Genomic DNA, 19,735 nt, shown 5'->3' with positions numbered 1-19,735 from the left:
ATGTAATTCTCAGAGGGGACACACAACCTGTCAATAGTTGGATGTGAATGATGAAGAGTCATTGAGGAAAGGCTGCCTCAAGGATCATCCTCTACATTTCTAGCTTGAAATACAGGGTATTTTGTGCTGTGAATTTCTGAAATAGTGGAATACTGTACGAGGAAACATGTTTTGGGCATGAAATGAAGGTCTGGTTTTGGTATGTGGAGATGTAAGGCATGAAGTTGGACTTGCCAAGTCTGAAGGTAGAACAAAGATCTGGCCTGAAGTTGGGAATTTCTTAATGGTCAGCATAGAAAGGGTGTTTCAGCCTTGAGAAAACCCAAGAGGATCCATGACTGAAATCTGAACAACTTCAACACCTGTAGATTTAGTAAAGATGCCAACAAAATACACACCAAGTTCTTATTAAAATTAATAGGAAAGGACAAACTACTTAGTGAGAGGTATTCAGGCAACTAGCACTAGGTAGCTATTAGGTAGCAAATTTCGGAAAAAATAAAATGTATAAAGAATCTTTGATCAGGTTTCCAACTATACAAAATAAAAAACACATGGTAGAAGTCAATATAAAAAATTAGATTATTGTAATGGTACTAATTAATGCTAACAGACAAAATGAAAATTATTCTGAATTGAATCAACAGACAATACATTTTCTTTCATTGTCTTTCTTTTCTTCTCAATTTATTTGTGTGTCCTTTTGACTTACTAAGCAATGACTCCTCTTAATCCCATTACTTTTTATTTAACACTCCATTTGTTTTTCATATGTGCAATATTACACTGCCCAACAGATAAAAAATACAGAATTTGGGCTGTTATGTCAGAAACACCTTCACTTTTCAGATTTGGGCTTCTGGAGTGTGCTTAATTTAAGTATTTTCATCAGGCCTTGATTTTTCAGATTTCCGCAATCGCTTCTCCAACATAAACAGTCTCTGCAGGTGATGACTACAATAAAATTAAAACCATGCCGGCTTTTTAGAAAATTATATACATTTGGTGCTTTTTTTTGGAGTGGGGATGGCAGGGGAGACAAAGTTTTGCTCTTGTGGCCTAGGCTGGAGTGCAGTGGCACCATCTTGGCTCACTGCAACCTCTGCCTCCCGGGTTCAATGGATTCTTCTGCCTCTGCCTCCCGAGTAGCTGAGATTACAGGCACCTGCCAGCACGCCCAGCTAACTTTTGAATATTTAGTAGAGATGGGGATTCACCATGTTGACCATGTTGGTCTTGAACTTCTGAAATCTGGTAATCCACCAGCTTTGGCCTCCCAAAGTGTGGGGATTACAGGTGTGAGCCACCCCACCTGGCCTTCAAATTATATTTTCATACCCACTCAGTCAGACAATTTTTTGTAACTATCTGCATATTCTCCTCAGGTGAGGGAAAAACAGAATCAGAGTTCTTGAAGAATTTATGAAAGAGAGAATGACAACACTACAAAAGGTTTAACCTATTCACAATATTGTATTTAGTGAGTAAATACATTACTTTTAAAATCCTACTAAACTATTGAGTAAATAAATAAAATATGTTATTTCAATAACTCTAAAATACATGTCCCTGAAGAATATAGAGGAAGGCTTCAAAAACATAAAGAAATAAATGAGGCCGGGTGTGGTGGCCCATGCCTGTAAGCCCAGAATTTTGGCAGGCCAAGGTGGTGGATCACTTGAGGTCAGGAGTTGGAGCCCAACCTGGCAAATATGGTGAAACCCAGTCTCAACTGAAAATACAAAAATTAGCTGGACATCATGGCATGTGCCTGTAATCCCAGTTCCTTGGGTGGCTGAGGCAGGGGAATCACCTGAAGGTGGCAGGTGGAGGTTGAGGTGAGCCAAGATCCTGCCACTTCACTCCAGCCTGGGTGACAGAGCGAGACTCCTTCTCAAAATACACACACACACAGAACTAACAAATGAAAACAAAAATGTATACTAGAAAAAGTACTCATGGTCAAACTCATATATCTAACAGAAAAAAATGTCCTTTAAAACAGAAGTTCCACAAGAGGCAAATAAGAAAACAAATTTATCAGTTTGCATATAAAGTTCAAATAATCAACTGAAGAGAACCATAGGGGAAAAATAAAAATGTGCAATTGAGTACTCTAAAAGAAGCTGAAAGTCAGTCAAAAATGTTCTGGATTCTATGTCTCTACATTGCAAACATGACCATAAAATTTGCCAGGAGCAGAACAATCAAAATGTGTCTTAAAACTGAATAAACATTTCAAGTCTCCTATAAGAATTGCAATGAAAAATGGATGCATCTGCAGCATTTCCATACAAATCAGAACAAACACTATTTCTTTGTACTCATTGTTTCACTATTCTAAGAAAATAACTTCCAGATTAATATTAGGGGATATGACAAAGCATGTCTTCATCATGATAAGTAACACTGGGTGTCCCCACCACTACTCAGGTGGGCCTTAAATCCCAGCCAGTTCCTCTCCCTGGACAAACACCGAAGGTCCCAGCCATTTTGCAATCTCTTCACATTTCCTCCCCTGTGAGCACAGTGTGGTCCTCCAGATGCCCTGAGTAGTGGCCTCTCTTGTCTCAGGGGGCGGGGCAGTGTGAGTGATGATCCCAGAGGGGAGAAAGCATGTCAGGGGACCCCCGGGTCATTATAACAGAAAATGATGGGCCTCGGAGAGCCATTTTGGGAGGACATAGAGACAGGCCTTGGGGGTACATCTGCATGGAGGACCCTGGTTGAGCCCAAACTGAGCCTCAGGTGGTAGCTGGCCTCAGGGCATGGAAGGGAGCCGGCGAGGGATGATGAGACAGCTACCCCTTGAGCCTTGCTTCTTACCCACTGACCTTAGATCCTGATACCTCTTAGGTGGCTTGAGGTACCCCAATCCTGAAATGAGGGTGTTACAGTTCCCAGATGGCCATTTCTCCACCAGCCCATGGATGGCCTGGGACTGCTCACTGCAGTCACCTCCCTGAGGCTTGGATTCTCCATGTGGGGCACAACTCCAGGGATCAAAGGCCTCTCAGTCCCCGGCCTAGACTGCTCACCTGGCCTCTTCTCTGTTCCCTATCTAATGGCCTCCCTCCCTGGAGAAGTACTGCAGGGGATTGAGCCTGGCACACGTGGACTCTGAGCCCTTCGGAATTGTGGGCATGGAAGACCTACACACTAACTGGCATCCTGAGTGTGGCAGGCTCTGGCTGATGATCTGGGGGACTGCAGATGTAGGTACAGGACAGGTCAGGTCATGGCTCAAAGTCAATTCCCCATAGGCCAAGGCAAGGTTCTTTCCTATGATGTCCCACTGTGGCGCCTACCTCAGGAATCCTGCCAGAACCTGGGCAGTCAGGGTCAGCCAATGGGCTGAAGAAGCTCAGGTAGGAAGTGTACTGCCTGCAGCTGGAGGCTTGACCTTCATGATCCCACAACCACTGGACTGCAGTGGAATGAGACACCCTGTATCCTGGAGAGAGAGGAGTCAGGAAGGTTCATGCCAGACCTACCCTCCCACACACCAGCTCCCCTACCATGCTGGGAGGTGCTCCTTACCTAGGATGCCAATGCAATACTCCTGAATGGTCACTTCATTGTGGAAGTAAAGATTGTGACGAAAGGAAAACTTGATCCTGCCACCGGTACCTGGGGTGGCTGAGTTCCTCCCCTTACCTGGCCAAGAAGGAGGAAGAGGATGCAATCAAAGGGCCATTTCATGTAGCTGGGCTGAGGTGACCTGCTAGCTGGGGTGAAACATGCGTTTCCCCTTCCCAACTCTCCCGCTGAGACACCCCCGGGTCCCAGGGGGACCTCAGTCTGACCCAGACACCGGACCCCTCCCGCACACCCAGGCTCCTTAGCCTGACCTGCAAGTCCATCATGTAGCTTAGCAGGACTTCATCATTTGTGATCCCGGCCAACATCTGGGTCTGCCGCACGATCTGCCTCTGGTTAAGGAGCCGCCAGATGATTGGGTGGGCGTGGAGGGAAACACCCTGCAACTTTGCAAGAGCACGGAGAGCGTGGGGCAGGGCTACCGTGCAGGCCGTTGGTCTGGCACCCTCCCTTCCTGCTCCTCTGCCTCTGTCTGGCGCTGGGGGGGCAACTTTGCGGCTGTGGTGGTCCTGGCGGCGGGTGGAGGCAGGCCCAGACAGTCTACTCTGACCAGAGGCAGGCACAGAAGAAGTGGGGAGGGGGTTGCGGGAGGGGTGTTGTGGTGTGAGGCGGCTACTTTCTCAGGGTTCCTGAGCTGCAGGAGGCCTTTGTGTGCTGGGTGCTGGACAGGTTCTGCTGCTGTCCAGGTGTGCGGTGTCCTCTTCTCCTGGTCTCACTGAGGGGTGGGCGTATCCACCCGAGGGAACCGCTGTGGGTAGAAGTTGCTGCAGGGCTGTGCCTGGCTCTCCCCGTGAGACTCGAGTGGTTTCAACGGAGGTTATATATGCTGAGGGCCTAAACATCTTTGTGTGCAGCGCTGGCAGAGGGAAGAAATCGTGTCTGGGGAGCTGGTGCCTGCCTTGCAGAGGACAGCAGTCCCATGCACTGTGAACCCGAGTCTTGAGCACCTTGTGTTTCTGAGGTAAGCCTGCTGGACATAGCCACGGGGAGCAGGGGTAGTTCCCTGGCTGGCCTGGGCACGCAGACTCCCCTTTCTTCAGGGATTTTCCCAGTGAAAAGTGTCCTTCAACTTTCTGCTGTTTATGACGAGTCCTTTGAGCTGCTATTCTCCCTTGTGAGTATTGTGCTTGGCTTCATATCCCTACCTCATGCCCGCAGGGGACATGGAATTTTGCTGTCCTTCTATCTGCATGAGCCTGTCCTTGGTTCCTCTCATTGTCCCCCATACCCTGAATCCTGGCTGAGCTCCGGTGCCTACCACCTTGTTTCCCCCAAGCCCGCTCCTGGGAGCTCGGCGCCCACCCACTGCTGCCAGCCATCCCGAATTGGCAGCTGCAAGGATATGGCTCTGGCCCAGAAGTCGGGGATGTCCCGCGGCCTGGGGCATTTACCGAGCCCAACTCCAAGTGAAGGACGTCCAGCCAGTCCGTTGCCGGCGGGGGCATACTAGCGCGAAGGCCAGGCTGGGCCTGCTGGTCCTCCTGCTGCCGCTCCACATTGGCCACCACCTCCATCTCTGCCATGATGTCGCCCCCCACTGGCATGCCTCTTCCCCCAGGGTTGCCTCCCTGCTCTCCACACAGGCCGCTGTCTTCTGCAGAGCCTCCGCCTTAACACGATGCCCTCCTTGAGGCTTCCACAGACTAAGACTTGCACCGCCCATCTCACGTCCCTGGCACCCCTAGACCCTAGGGGAATCTCCCGGAGGGGCCCCCGGGCCTTGCCCTGCTGAGAACCATGTCCCACACCTACGTGGATGCAGGGTTCCTGGGGAGCCCCTCAGGGCCCACAGCTCGCCCCACTCGCCATGGGGCCCAGACACCCAGCAGGGTTAGCTGCACACAGTAGCCCTGGAGTTGGAGGCCGAGGCCCTGGGCTTCCAGAGCCCCGCTAGCAGGCAGGACGGCCACTGCTGCGCTTGCGGGAGCCTCTCTGCCAGCAAGGCAGGGCACACGGGTCATCGGATTGGCGACCATGGTGGCTGGCCTCCCATGTGCCCACGGCACAGGATGAGAAGTTCTTTGGAATGCCCCTATGAGTACAGCATCCTCAGGGAGGAAGCATGGAACTCAGAGTCTGTATTTGGCTAGACCTGAGAGAGTCCTTGTGGGGTTTCAGCTTCTATTGCAGACAAATTCCACCCCAGCAACGTACCAGTCGACTTTCCTCTCAGGCAACCGCCCTGCCCCACTCCCCTCAAGCCACCGCCGCCGCCCTCACCCCAGCAGGCAGCGCTGGTCCCTCTCTCTCCCCTCTGGGTCTGCAGTATTTAGTATCATCAGCCTAGCCTGCCTAATGAAGTGAGATGTTTCATCTGTTCTTTGTGGGTTAATTAATGTCTTGCCACATTCAGGATGCCAGTTAGGGTGTAGGTCTTCCATGCCCACAATTCCAAAGGGCTCACAGTCCGCGTGTGTCTGAATCCACCGCCGCCAGACACAAGCAGCTTCTCAGAGGAGCCTTACCGCGGGAGGTTGGAGCCGCAGGCCAGCCTGGGTCGGGTGGGGGGAGTGCCTTGAGAGACGCCCACAGCCCTCGCAGTAATTGGTCGACACACCCCGCCTTCGCAATGATTGGCCGCTGGAGATAGGCGGGATTTCCGGGCACGGCTTCTGGCGTCCTTCCTTCTCAGGGTAGCTGCAGGTGTCCTTCCTGCCGTTGGCCCCGTGGTGTCCCAAAGCTGGACGCATACGACGTAAGAGCCGGGCGACACTGAGGCTGTTTGTTCTACTGAAAAGCACCTGTATTTTCTGTTTCTCTGGACAGCTTGGTTTCTCAGTAAGAAAAGAAAGCAAAATTTTGGGATTTTGTCTATAAAAGGGGATGGGTTTTCTATGTGTGGGTGTTGAATTATGGGAGGAGACAGTGGGGAGAGAACTCCTTAGTGCTATTAAGAAACTCATTTTTGTTAAACTCATTGATTTTTCTTGAGGATTCTACCTTTAACTGCCTAATATGTCCGACTAGTTGTGGGAGATTGTGCTAAGGCGCCACTGTTTTCATGTGCACTTTTTATTAAAGCGGGTTTTCTCTGTGAATGTGGTCATCATTCAAAATGCAGGCAATATACTTAACCAACGCGATTAAAAACGTATACTTTTAGTCAACGCATGTCACATCTCTGATTTGCTTGACGGGAATTATCAACTTTTGACATAAATTGTGTTACCTTAGTTAATGTAGAAGTCTGGGGCCATAAATAATCTCAGTTTAACTTTGCCTCTGTAAAGACTATAACGGTCTCCTTCCTTGTATGACAGTATTTGAAACATGTTTCATGTATGTTTGGCACTGTAAATAATTTAAACCGAATAAGTGGGTGTAATCCAGATAAATGGAGTTGGATAGCCTAAAATGGGAACAAAATAGATGCGCTTAAGTTATTCCATTAACCCAACACACGGACTTACTCTTGTAATCCTAGCATTTTGGGAAGTGGAGGTAGGAGGATGGCTTGAAGTCAGGAGTTGGAGACCAGTCTGGGTAACATAATGGGCTCCTTTTATCTGTTGCCATTTTCGCGCCAGGGCCGGTTTAGTGGAAGACACTTTTTCCTCAGACAAGGGTTGCGCAGGGGAAGAAGGCGGCAAAATGGACACGTTTGGGAGTGGGGGCTGGCGGCAGGTCTCCGAGGGGCACGTGGTGGGGCGGGTCTTCTGGTGGGAGCAGTGTGACAGAGGCCAGGTGGGGCGGTGAGGCTGTCACGGGAACAGGGTGGGGCAGGGGGGAAAAAGGCAGGATGGTTTCCAGATAAAACTGTACCACCTCAGGTCATCCTCAAGCTTTACATTCTCCACAGACAGGTATTAGAGGTCATCCTCAGGCATCACATTCAGGCCACAGATAGGTACGGGCTGAAGGCCAGGATTCAGGGATCCTTGACCTATTGTATATTTCAAATCACTTAAACATGGTAAAGTATTTAAAATGTTCACCCCAAGAACATTTTAATTTGCTTGATTTAATCTTTTATCCACGTATGTCGCTGGCCGTGGTGGTTCACCCTTGAAATCCCATCACTTTAGTAGTCTTAAGCCGGCAGATCACTTGAGCCCAGGATTTGGAGACCGGCTTCGGCAATGTGGGGAAACCCGTGTCTATTAACACACACACACACACACACACACACACACACACGCACACAAAATTGCACAGCTCTGGTAAAAAGCCCTTGTAGTACCAGCTACTTGGGAAGCTGAGATGTGGGAAGATCAGTGGAGGCTGGGTGGAGGAGGCTGCAGTGAGCAGCGGACTTCGGCAACAGGCGATACACATCTCAAGAAAGAAAATACACAAAACATCACAGTGTACCTCATAAATGTATAGTTTTCAAATAAAATTATTTAAATGGGGGCAACCTTCAGATTACAACTTAGGAAAATTACAATAGCTTTTCTTATCTAATTTTTAGAAATGAGATTTTGTCAGGTACGTATTATAATGCAGCATTTGTCCATGAAATCAGTGCCCCCTTTGCTCTGTATGTTACAAATTTTACGTATTTAAAGTAAGAAATACTAAAACGATGTCAGCCTCTGGAAGGGAATTTTACTTGAGTTTTCAACACAGTATGTAATAAAATTTTATCTTTTTAGTGTATTTATTTTTATCTAAATATAGATTTTTCTTTGACCACTTGCAGCACAATGGTAGAAGCAGATCGTCCTGGCAGGCTTTTCATTGGTGGCCTAAATAGGGAAAGCAATGAAAAGATGTTTAAAGCAGTATTTGCAAAACATGGTCCCATATCAGAAGGTAACCCTTAAAACCATGGGTGTGTGTATATTTCAACGTGTTTATTTAAAATATGTATGTTATGTATGTGCTTTGAAAAAATGTATGGTTTTCGAAGTTCATTGTATACCTACATTAAAATGCCTTATCATTTTTAAACTCTTATTTTGAAGTATCTATTTGATATTTGGAAAATTCTCATAGTAGCAGGTTAAGGGTCTGTGTAAGGATCACCTACTACTTAGAAAGGAAAATGAGGAAAAGTAAATGTGTTGTGGAGTTAGGGAACAAACTGGAATAAAATAGGCTGACTATAGGGGTGACTTAGTATTAAGAATCATAGTAGTGAAGTAAAATGCAATTATTTTTTGATGTGATGTAACTTTCAGATGGTTAGTACCTTGGTGAGTCCATTATATACATGGAAATGTTTTCATGTATTTTAGTTCTTTTGATAAAGGATCGAACCAGCAAATCCAGAGGCTTTGCATTTACTACTTTTGAGAACCCTGCAGATGCTAAGAATGCTGCCAAAGATATGAATGGAAAGGTAAGAGTCCCTTATTAATAGTATTCTAACTGTTCTTCAATTAAGAGTATTTCTAGGTCTTTTTAGTATTATGTAACTTTTGAAGTTAGTAGAATGCGATATGAAGCCATGCTCTTCTTTGTGCCATATACTTGCAATTGTAGTTGGAAGGGTATTGGAATTAACATTATATAGATTAATATATGGTAACCTTTTTCTAAGTTTGTATTTCAATATGAATGTTAATAGATTTTCAAAGGTTTTGAAGAGCTTTAAAACTTATAAGGAGCCCTCATGTAAATGAAAGGAATAAGTCAACATTTATTAAATGCTATTAAGGGAATTACTTCCAATTCATGGAACTACTTCTACAGCATAGAAAAACTGTGGATAGACATCTAGACAGACTCACAAGAAGGAAAGATTCTCTCTCATTTTCTGAAAAACATATTCTTGAGAAACTATATTAAAATAAGACTTACATTTAAGGAAGTGGTAAGTACTTGAAAATAGAAAAACATATGATAACATTGAAGTTGGAGAACAGAAGAAGTAACTGGCATTTTTGGCCCATCCTTGCTCTTTTCTGCTAAGGACGTTTTTCTCCTGTCACCAGAGTGATTTATGTAACATGAATACCTAATTACTCATTGTCCCAGTGTGTTTGAGGACTTGTTTTGATCCAACGAATGGTCTCTTGTCCTATTGAGTCTTAAATCTAGGGATTGTGTGTTTACAAAAGCTTTAAACTTTTATGTAATTCTATTAACTATTGAATTCCTTTACATTGTAGTCAAGATCATTCCATTCTGGGCCCTTTAGAGCTTTTTTGCTTTGTAACATTACCCCAATCAGGCTGGGCGTGGTGGCTCACGCCTCTAATCCCAGCACTTTGTGAGGCTGAGGTGGGCAGATCACGAGGTCAGGAGAACGAAACCATCATGGCCAACATGCTGAAACCCCGTCTCTACTAAAACACAAAAGATTAGCCACGTGTGGTTGTGTGTGCCTGTAGTTCCAGCTACTTGGTAGGCTGAGGCATGGGAATCAGCTGATCCCGGAGGCAGAGGTTGCAGTGAGCCAAAATCAGGCCACTGCACTCCAGGCTGGTGAAAGAGCAAGACTCTTTCTCAAAAAAAAAAAAAAAAAAAAAAAGAAAAGAAAAGAAAAATAACATTATCCCAATCTGTTTTTAGCTCCTGTTAGTCATTACGCTATCCCGAAAATGCCTTTTTAGACTTCCTGAGAATTTTCCTTCCCTGTGTGTGTCTCACAAATAATAATTGATGCTTCAAAACAACTTAGATTTCATATTTTCTTCCTCATTGCATATTGTAGGTATTTTGTACTCACAGTACCATATATTAACCTATTGATAGTGAAATTGTATATAGTGCATATTTCAGTGTTCCTGGTTGCTTTTCTCTTACATCTATCATACTTCCTGGCACATCGCAGAAAGTACATTTTTATTCATTCTTATAAATTAATATTTTAAGCTGTGGTAGAAACCGAGAGTAGCTTTCGGTTCATGGCTTTGTGGTAAGTATGGAGATAATTTTGACTTACGTATAGTAATCTATGATAATTTCTCCCCCCTCCGCAATTTTCAAGCAAAAGAGCAGGTAATTTTTGTGGAGTTTTGTTTGTTTGCTTGTTTGTTTGTTAAGATGGAGACTCACTGTGTCACAAGGCTGGATTGCAGTGGGGCGATCTTGGCTCACTGCAACCTCTGCCTCCTTGGTTCAAGTGATTCTCCTGCCTCAGCCTCCAAGTAGCAGGGACTACAGGCATGCGCCACCACGCCCAGCTAATTTTTGTACTTTGAGTAGAGTCGGGGTTTCACCCTGTTGGCCAGGATGAGCTCTATCTCTTCACTTTGTGATCTGCCCACCTCGGCCTCTCAAAGTGTTGGGATTACAGGCGTGAGCCACCATGGCCAATGTTATTTCTAAATTACTTCATCTCACATATTTTATTGTGTTAAAATAACTATGAATGTTGTATGCACATTAATGTTAAGATGGCCAATAAAGGAGGTTCTTCGAGTTTTCAGGGGGAATTAACAGTTATGGAATTTTGGCTGACTTCAGAACACTGGGAAGGAAGCAGCCGTGGGCAAACCTGGGGAAAATATTTTGAGCCCAGAAATAACAAAAGTTTCAAGGTAGGAACAACTGGCGATGTGGCTGCAAGGGGTCTTGTTCAGGGATTTAAGTCCTTCCTCCAAATAACAAAAGCCATGTAATTTTTAAATCGCATTATTAGCTGTACTGTTTTCAACAATTGCTGTGGCCTGTAGAAAAGATTACAGTGAAAAATGTTATTATGAAATTAATTAGGATATTTAAGCATTTCTGAGAAATTACCTGAAGTACTATATTAAGATTCGTGTTTTAGGGGCACGTCTAAGGCAATGTAAGAAATGAGTAGGGCAAGAAAACTTAATGAGATCAAACAAGGATCACGTATACAGAAACATTTTTAGAGTCAATATAGAATTGTAAATCATATGGGGACATTTTATGTAAGTGTTAGCAAATCCAACAAGAAACACCTCATAATGAGTAATGTGACTAATCACTCTGAAAAAGTAACCTCATTTTTTTAAATGACACAAGTTTCATTGGGACACTGAAACTTTTAAATTAGTGACGTGAATACAAAGATGAAGTGGATTATATATTGGGGAAAAAAACAGATGTGCCACATTCCTCCATAGAATATGTGATGGGTTAATCTCTGTTTGTTAGTTTGTTTGAGGATTTTTTTTTTTTAAATAATGGAGAAGTTTTCAAGGAATTTGAATAATAGAATTTGTGTTTGATCCCTTAATGGAAGGTGTGTGCTCAGTAAATGTCTCAAATTTGGCATTATGAAAGATGTGTTCATTTTAGGAGAAAAAAACAAAAGTTTGCTTTGGGAGAAAATATCTAGAATTGAACTAGAGTTGATGTAAAAATGCTTGTAAAATGTGCTTAGGTTAAATGTGCCAGTGTTATTGATAATACTCTTAATACTTTAGCCTTTGGATGGAAAAGCAATAAAAGTAGAACAAGCCAAGAAACCATCTTTTCAAAGTGGTGGTAGGCGGAGACCACCAGCTTCCTCGAGAAACAGAAGCCCTTCAGGAAGTCTGAGATCTGCAAGAGGAAGTAGTGGAGGAACAAGAGGATGGCATCCCTCACATGAGGGACGCTTGCGTAATGTTTTAAAATGTAAATATGGAACCATAGGACTGAAAGGAAATAAGTTTGAAGATATCGAAATTTCTCAATTTTATTTATTTGCTTTATGAACAGAAAATAGACTTACAATAAGCAAACTTATTTCTAAGTACTAAAGGTGTATTACAAGAATGATTGAAGTAATATCTAAAATTTGTTGTAAAATTGTAATAACCTTGGATTGAAATAACACAAATTTCAAACTGATTTGATTTTATGAATGCCAATTGCTGCTACTCAACAGGTTTTCTGCTGAACTCATTTATATTCATCATACTTTAGAGTTTTCTACTTTGGGGCCCAGAACTTTATATCAGTTGTATTATCAAAGTAAGCAATATTTAAAACTTTCCAACAGGAAAAAGTAACTCAGTACTTAAGATTGATTTTGCAATATTTGTTTTCTTGTATATACATGTGCAAACATCTATGCAAATGTATTGCTTTGTAATTTTGATACAGAGAGTTTGTACATTGGCCTGCCATAAAGCATTTTCAATTTAAGAAATGTAGAACTTTAACTTCTGCAAAGAGTCTGTGACTCTGAAAAGGTCTAAAAACCACTGCTTCACAGATACGTATGTATCTTTCTTTGCTGGAGGATAAGACACTGAAAATGACATTTATAGTGATTTACACAATAGAAATGAGGGGTCAATTTTTACATAAAAAAGAAAAACCATGTATTTTTTAAAAAAGAAAAAACTATTGGATGAGCTGGGTTTAGTGACTCATGCCTGACATCTCAGCACTTTGGGAGTACGGAGCAGGTGGACCATGAGGTCAGGGCTTCCAGACCAGCCTGGTCAACATGGTGAAACCCTGTCTCTCCTAAAAATACAGAAAATTAGCCTGGCGTGGTGGCATGCACCTGTAATCCCAACTACTCAGCTGAGCCAGGAAAATCGCTGGAACCTGGGCGGTGGAAGCTGCAGTGAGCCGAGATCAGGCCATTGCACTCCAGCCTGGGCAATAGGGCAAGAGTCCATTTCAATCAATCAATCAATCAATACCTATCGGTTAACTTGTATTATCTATTAACTAACCTTCAATAATCTAACATTTAACTTGGAGTTTTAATAACCAGATGTGTAATTAATTGGAGATTTTTTTAAGTGGAAATTGCAGTGTTTGCTCCATTTTAAGATGCATAGCTACATGGTTATTTTGTCTCCATTGCTCTTGAGGGTGAAGTTCAACAACACTCCACCATGTCTGAGAATGTGTGTATTCTAACCTGTAACACCACCTATGTTATGTATGTAGATATATTGCCGCATATCTACATTTTTTGTAGCTATATAAAAATCTTTATATATTATTTAATATGCAATTCTTAATGACTATTAAAATTTAGCATAGTGTAATCTGAAAATTAGTGTTTCATAAGGGAATTGTAAGAATTCTATATTATGTTAACAAATTTTAGAGATAATGTATTTTCCTGATGTGTCACTTTTTGATATCATAAATATTTGAATTTCTTTGAATGGAATTTAGTTTATCTTTATGACATGCTTTGAAAATTTTTCCTCAGAACACAATGATATAAACAGTCATTTATCATTTTTCTTTTAATATTTTTATGTCTATTATACTTAGATATTTTAGTGATAGATTTCTGCTCCCTGTTCACTCCCCAATTTGCCTTCATCTCTCTCTCACACCAATATATTATGATTCTTGAGTTTCTTTCTAGATTTTCTCAACAGACTTTTATTGCTTGAACTGTACTTATTTCATATAGAAATGTTAATTTTATTAGCTTAGACAAATATGAATTTATAAGATGATAATATGTAGATAATCTTTATAAACAACTAAAACTTAGCCACTTAAGAAACAGTGATGTTAGTTAGCTGAAAAGATTTTGTTTGAAATACAGATGATGGTGGATACACCCTTGATCTCAGCACGAGTTCTTCTAGGCAACCCATTCTAGTTAAAAGAGGTCCCTCTTCAAAAAGTGGAGGTCCTCCTCCTAAAAAGTCTGCTCCTTCTGCTGTGGCAAGAAGCAACAATTGGATGAGAGGCCAAGGTAAATGCTACCTGATAGAAAGACTGTAGTTTTTGTATGACTAAAAATGAGCTATTTTACCTGGATGCTTAACTTTAAGTTCACTGAACAAAAGAGAAGTGACACATACATGGGCATAATTACTGATCGACAGCTTTTATTATAGTTTCTATCTTACTGGGTACATTTCAGATTTGTTGTGAAGAAATACTTGAGCTTCTCATTGCAGATCAAAGAAGTGATTAGAGTGAGGACAACATTCCTTTTAATCCTGTGTTTGCTAGAAAATTCCCCTTAATTTTCTAAAAGTTCCTAGCAATATTCTTTGATGGTAGGCTTCTTCATCTAATGAATTCTTCCATTTCCTAGGTAGTGTTCCCCTGGTGTCCCAATCTAAAAATTGCTTGTTCAGTTTCTTTGTTGTATTGGAGTCTTGCTCTTACCAGGTCAGAGTGCACTGGTGAGATGATGGCTTACAACGGTCTCAAATTCCTGGGCCCAAGCAATTCTCCTGTTTCAGCCACCTGAGTTTCTGCAACTACAGGCATACACCACCACAGCTAGCTAAATTTTTTTCCTTATATTTTTGTAGAGAGAGGATGTCACTGCATTGTCAAACCTGTCACTACATTGTCAAAGCCCGTGGCTCAAGCAGTCCAGCTGCCTCAGCCTTCCACACTGGTTCACAGTGTGAGCCACTGAGCCTGGCCATCCAGCTTCTGAGACCTCGATAATGCTTATATGCAAGACATTGTTACTGCTTATACAAAGATTCAAAAGAACTGCAAGAACATTTAGCAGAAAAGGAGTCACTGGGCTTAAATATTATTTAAAAATAAATTTAAGGCTTGAAAGGTAGACATGAAGGAGTCCAATATTCTTAACTGAAGTGGATTTTACAGAAGTGCAGAGTTGGGAAATACAAGGGGATGTAAATCAATAATTAAGATTGTTCCAGGATGCTTAAACATTAACACAAGATCCTTAGTGTGAGGTTGGAAATTATTTGAGGAGAGAATTTAGATCTAAGCACATGAGGTGAGCAGTAGGATTGAATAGAAGAAATATTTTTGAGACGGAGAATTGTAAGATTGCAGACTGAACAGAAGAAAGCGAGACAATAAATAAAAGTTTTTAGCAAAGAAGTTAAGCAGAACAAATTAAAATTCTTACTTAGTCCTCCATCCTAATATGGAGGAAATTAAAACCTGACATTTTCAATTTTACATTTCATATGTAGAGTATCGGTGAAGTCAGGTACTTCAGGATAGAGTGTAGGTGAAGTCAGGTATTTAGTGACTTCAGGATACAGAAGCCAACACATTTCCATTGAAAAATAAGCCAGTGAACATATCACAGGTGAAAGACTGACCTCTAAGGAAAAGCACTGTGAAGAGTATATTAAAGGAGAAACTTTTCTATTTTGAAATAGCAACAGTGTTGTAATGACCCCTGTAATAGTGTTGCTTATTGCACTAAAAGTAATTCTTGGCCATCATTAGAAAGTTTTCACTAGCACATTTTAATCTGTCAACATTTAAGATAGAGCCAACTACTTAGAGATAAAGGAGAACTGTTATGTAAAAATTTGGCATGCAGTCAGTCAAAGGTAGCAGTATTTGTGTGTGTGAGGTGGATTGAACTACATGGGAAAATTTACCTTCTTCAGCTGAGAAAGGACAACATATGTAAACTTTATATTCAGTGAAGAGTTTGATGGTTTTACAGTTTTCCCTGTGTCATTAGTAATCATCAGTAATTCATATGAAAAGGAAAATATAACTAAGCAGTTATTAACCACTATAAATGAACTTTTACCTAAGAATTAGCATTTGGCTTCAGCTTCATTAGAAGAACTGGCCTTGTGGGAGCCATGGGATTATCCAAAACCATAAGAAATATTCACAGTGTCATGACTGGCTAGTAATTTATGGAACAAAGAACGGAGTCATAGAAGAAACAATTTTAAAAGTTGTTTGAGATAAGAGAAAATAGTGTTTCAGATTTGATGTTCTTTACATAAAGTTCCATCATTTTAATATTAAAGGTCCCATATCATGTGGAAGAGAGAATTATGGAGGTCCTACACGTAGACAGCCAGTCTCTTCCTGGAGAAATGACCACGTGTCTCTAAGAGACGATGGTTATGCAACTAAGGAGAGGTAAAGGAAAAATTTTTTAAAAATTGATTTTTTTTTTGTTGTGGTGATGAAATTTACATAACAAAATTAAATATTATAAGGTAAACAGTTAAGTGGCATTTAATACATTCTGTGTCATGCAACAACTACCTCCATCGAGTTCCAAAACATTTTCCTCACTCCAAACTAAAACTCCAACTACCAGTTAAGCGGTCCCTTCCATTTTCTCCCTTTCCTCAGCTGCTAGCAAACACTAATCAGTGTTCTGCCTCTGAACTTACTGTTGTTGGCATTTAATGTTAATGGGCTCAAACACTACATGACTTTTTGTATCTGTCTCCTTTCCTTTTGCATGATGTCCTGAAGGCTGATTTACATCATAGCACTTCACTCCTTCTACAAGCTATTAACCCATTATTTTATTTGGGTTGTTTCCACCCCAGTATTTCTATGCACCAATGTTTGTTTGAATACACGTATTCAATTCTGTGTGTATATGAGTGGAATTTTTTGGTACTATGATAATTATGTATTTTCTTGAGGAACCACCACACTTCTCCATGGTAGCTCCGTCCTTTTGCATTCCAACTAGCATTGTATCAGCATTCCAATTTATCTACATCCTCTCAAACACTTGTTATTTCCTGCTTTTTAAAATGTATTGCCATTCCAGTGTATGTGTGAAGTATGGTATCTCATTTTGGATTTGAAATGCATTTTCTGAATCACTGATTGTGAGTATCTGTTCCATGTGCTTTTTGGGCATTTGCCTATTTTATTTGGAGAAATATCTATTTAGATGTTTGGCCTTTTAATTTTGTTTAAGTTGTAACTTACTTATGCTTTGGATACTAGAATTGAAAATTTCAATTTTTTAAATTTAATTTAATTTTTTATTATACTTTGAAGTTTTAGGGTCCATGTGCACAACGTGCAGGCTTGTTACATATGTATACATGTGCCATGTTGGTGTGCTGCACCCATTAGGTCTTCATTTAACATTAGGTATATCTCCTGATGCTATCCTTCCCCCCCTCCCCCCACCCCACAACAGGCCCCAGTGTGTGATGTTCCCCTTCCTGTGTCCATGTGTTCTCATTGTTCAATTCCTACCTATGAGTGAGAACATGCAGTGTTTGGTTTTTTTGTCGTTGCGATAGTTTGCTGAGAATGATGGTTTCTAGCTTCATCCATGTCACTATAAAGGACATGAACTCGTCATTTTTCATGGCTGCATAGTATTCCATGGTGTATATGTGCCACATTTTCTTGATCTAGTCTATCATTGTTGGACATTTGGGTTGGTTCCAAGTCTTTGCTATTGTGAATAGGCCCTCAGTAAACATACATGTGCATGTGTCTTTGTAGCAGCATGATTTACAAACCTTTGGGTATATACCCAGTAATAGGATGGCTGTGTCAAATGGTATTTCTAGTTCTAGATCCCTGAGGAATCGCCGCACTGATTCCTTAAACTTATGAACACAGAAATCATCCAAGCTCCTGAGAAACTAGGACACCACCTAGAGACTATGCATACCATGATTATGGTCATTCTAGTTGGCATGAACATTCTTCTAGAGGATATAGGTACTACAACTTTTTCTGGATTTGTCAAAAAGATTTCTTAAATTATTCATTCTAACTAATGTTGTATCAGGGTTCCAGTTTATCTACATACTCGCAAACACTTTCTCTTTCCTGCTTTTTAAAATTTATTGCCATTCCAGTGTGTGTATGAAGTCTGGACTCTCATTTTGGATTTGAAATGCATTTTCTGAACCACTGATTATGAGTATCTGTTCCATGCACTTTTTGGGCGTTTGCCTATTTTATTTGGAGAAATATCTGTTTAGATGTTAGGCAATTTAATTATGTTTAAGTTGTAATTTAGTTATATTTTGGATATTAGAAGGTGAAAATTTAAAATTTGTTGCTTAAACTTACACACACAGAAATCATCCACGCTCCTGAGAAACCAGAGATTATGCTCCACCACCTAGAGACTATGCATACTGTGATTATGGTCGTTCTAGTTGGGATGAACATTCCTCTGTAGGATATAGGTACTATAATGTTATCTGGATTCATCAAACAGATTTCTTAAATTGTTTATTCTGACATTTAAAAACTTTTTTCAATTTAGTGATCCTGTTGGCTATGGTGAGACCAGTGGTAGAGATCACTCTGAACATACAAGTGGAAGTTCTTACAGAGATGCATTTCAGGGATATGGTAAGAGTCTAGGATGGATTTTTAAATTATAGAATTTTAGGTAATAGACCAGATCATTATTTTAATGAAATTCTAGGGAAAATTATAAAGGACAATATAACATGTTTAAATATTGAGTATTCTTAACAGTATAAAGCATAGGGAATGATATGAAGGAGAGAACTTCAGTTCACGTGCAGAAAATATGACTCAACGTTTACTTTAGGATTAAATTTCTTAAGCTTCAAAATACTACTCTTACACTACTTTTAAATAAAACTTTCTGACCAATGCAGGCTTAATTAATATCTATCCTGTCAACAAGGGCAGAGGAAAGCAGATATTTCCAAATAGTACTTTAACTAATTCATCCTTTAGTGATGGCAGTAAAAAATGTTTAATTGTAGTCCAACATATTATTTTATCAACCTGCAGGGACCTCTCATGGTGCACCACCTGCACGAGGGCCTCGGATGTCTTATGGTGGAAGCAGCCGCCCTGATTATAACAATACACTAGATAGATATGGCAGAAGTCGGGAGAGTTACTCAAGAAGCTGCGGTGATTTTTATTTTTGTGGTCATGAGCACGTTGGCAGAAAAGACCAAAGGAATCCACTTTCTCTGGATAGGGTGCACCCTGCTCGTCGTGAAGCATATGGTAGCTCAAGTTATGTGGCATCTACAATAGATGGTCGGGAAAGTCGATCTGAAAAAGGAGACTGAAGCAGATATTAAAGCAAGTATTCCAAATAATAGCTATTGCATACCAAAGCTTGTTCGCAAATTGAAAATGGACGTGTTATTTCTGCATTGTTACCTGCATATTACTGAAAGAAACATGTCAGTATTGGGGAGAGACGTAGATGCTAACTTCCTCCATCAATCTGTTGAGGTATTCCAAGGAAAACAATTTTTTTCGGAGTAATTTCATACTTGTTAATGCTATTTGAAAACTGTCTGTTTAGATGTAATATCTACATTAAAAATTTCAGAAAAAATTTTACATGTAATGCAAAATAGCTGATGTTATTGGTTAGCTGCACATGCTTAAAAGCAAATACAATAGAAAAGTAAATTGTGTTTTTGTTGAACATTTTCCTTTGTTTCTCTGAACATAAATAGTTACAAAATTAGGCATATGTTACATCTCCCTTTCAAGCTGCACAAGTGTTCTGATTAGGCCTTTTCTGTTTAAAAACTTACAAGCTTGAAATGTTTGAGACTCCTTCAGAAAGACTACAAAACTGTCTGCCTCATCATAAAACGTTTAT

General features: G+C 41.1%; 1 pseudogene; it reads left to right on the top strand.

The window, feature by feature from the left end:
• The first annotated feature begins 8,246 nt into the window (after positions 1 to 8,246).
• On the top strand, positions 8,247 to 19,380 carry LOC129530262 (RNA-binding motif protein, Y chromosome, family 1 member F/J-like; annotated as a pseudogene).
• Positions 19,381 to 19,735: the final 355 nt, after the last annotated feature.

The sequence above is a fragment of the Gorilla gorilla genome, chromosome Y, assembly GCF_029281585.2.
Source record: "Gorilla gorilla gorilla isolate KB3781 chromosome Y, NHGRI_mGorGor1-v2.1_pri, whole genome shotgun sequence".
Classification (NCBI taxonomy): domain Eukaryota; kingdom Metazoa; phylum Chordata; class Mammalia; order Primates; family Hominidae; genus Gorilla; species Gorilla gorilla.
This window is presented reverse-complemented; position numbering and strand designations above follow the sequence as displayed.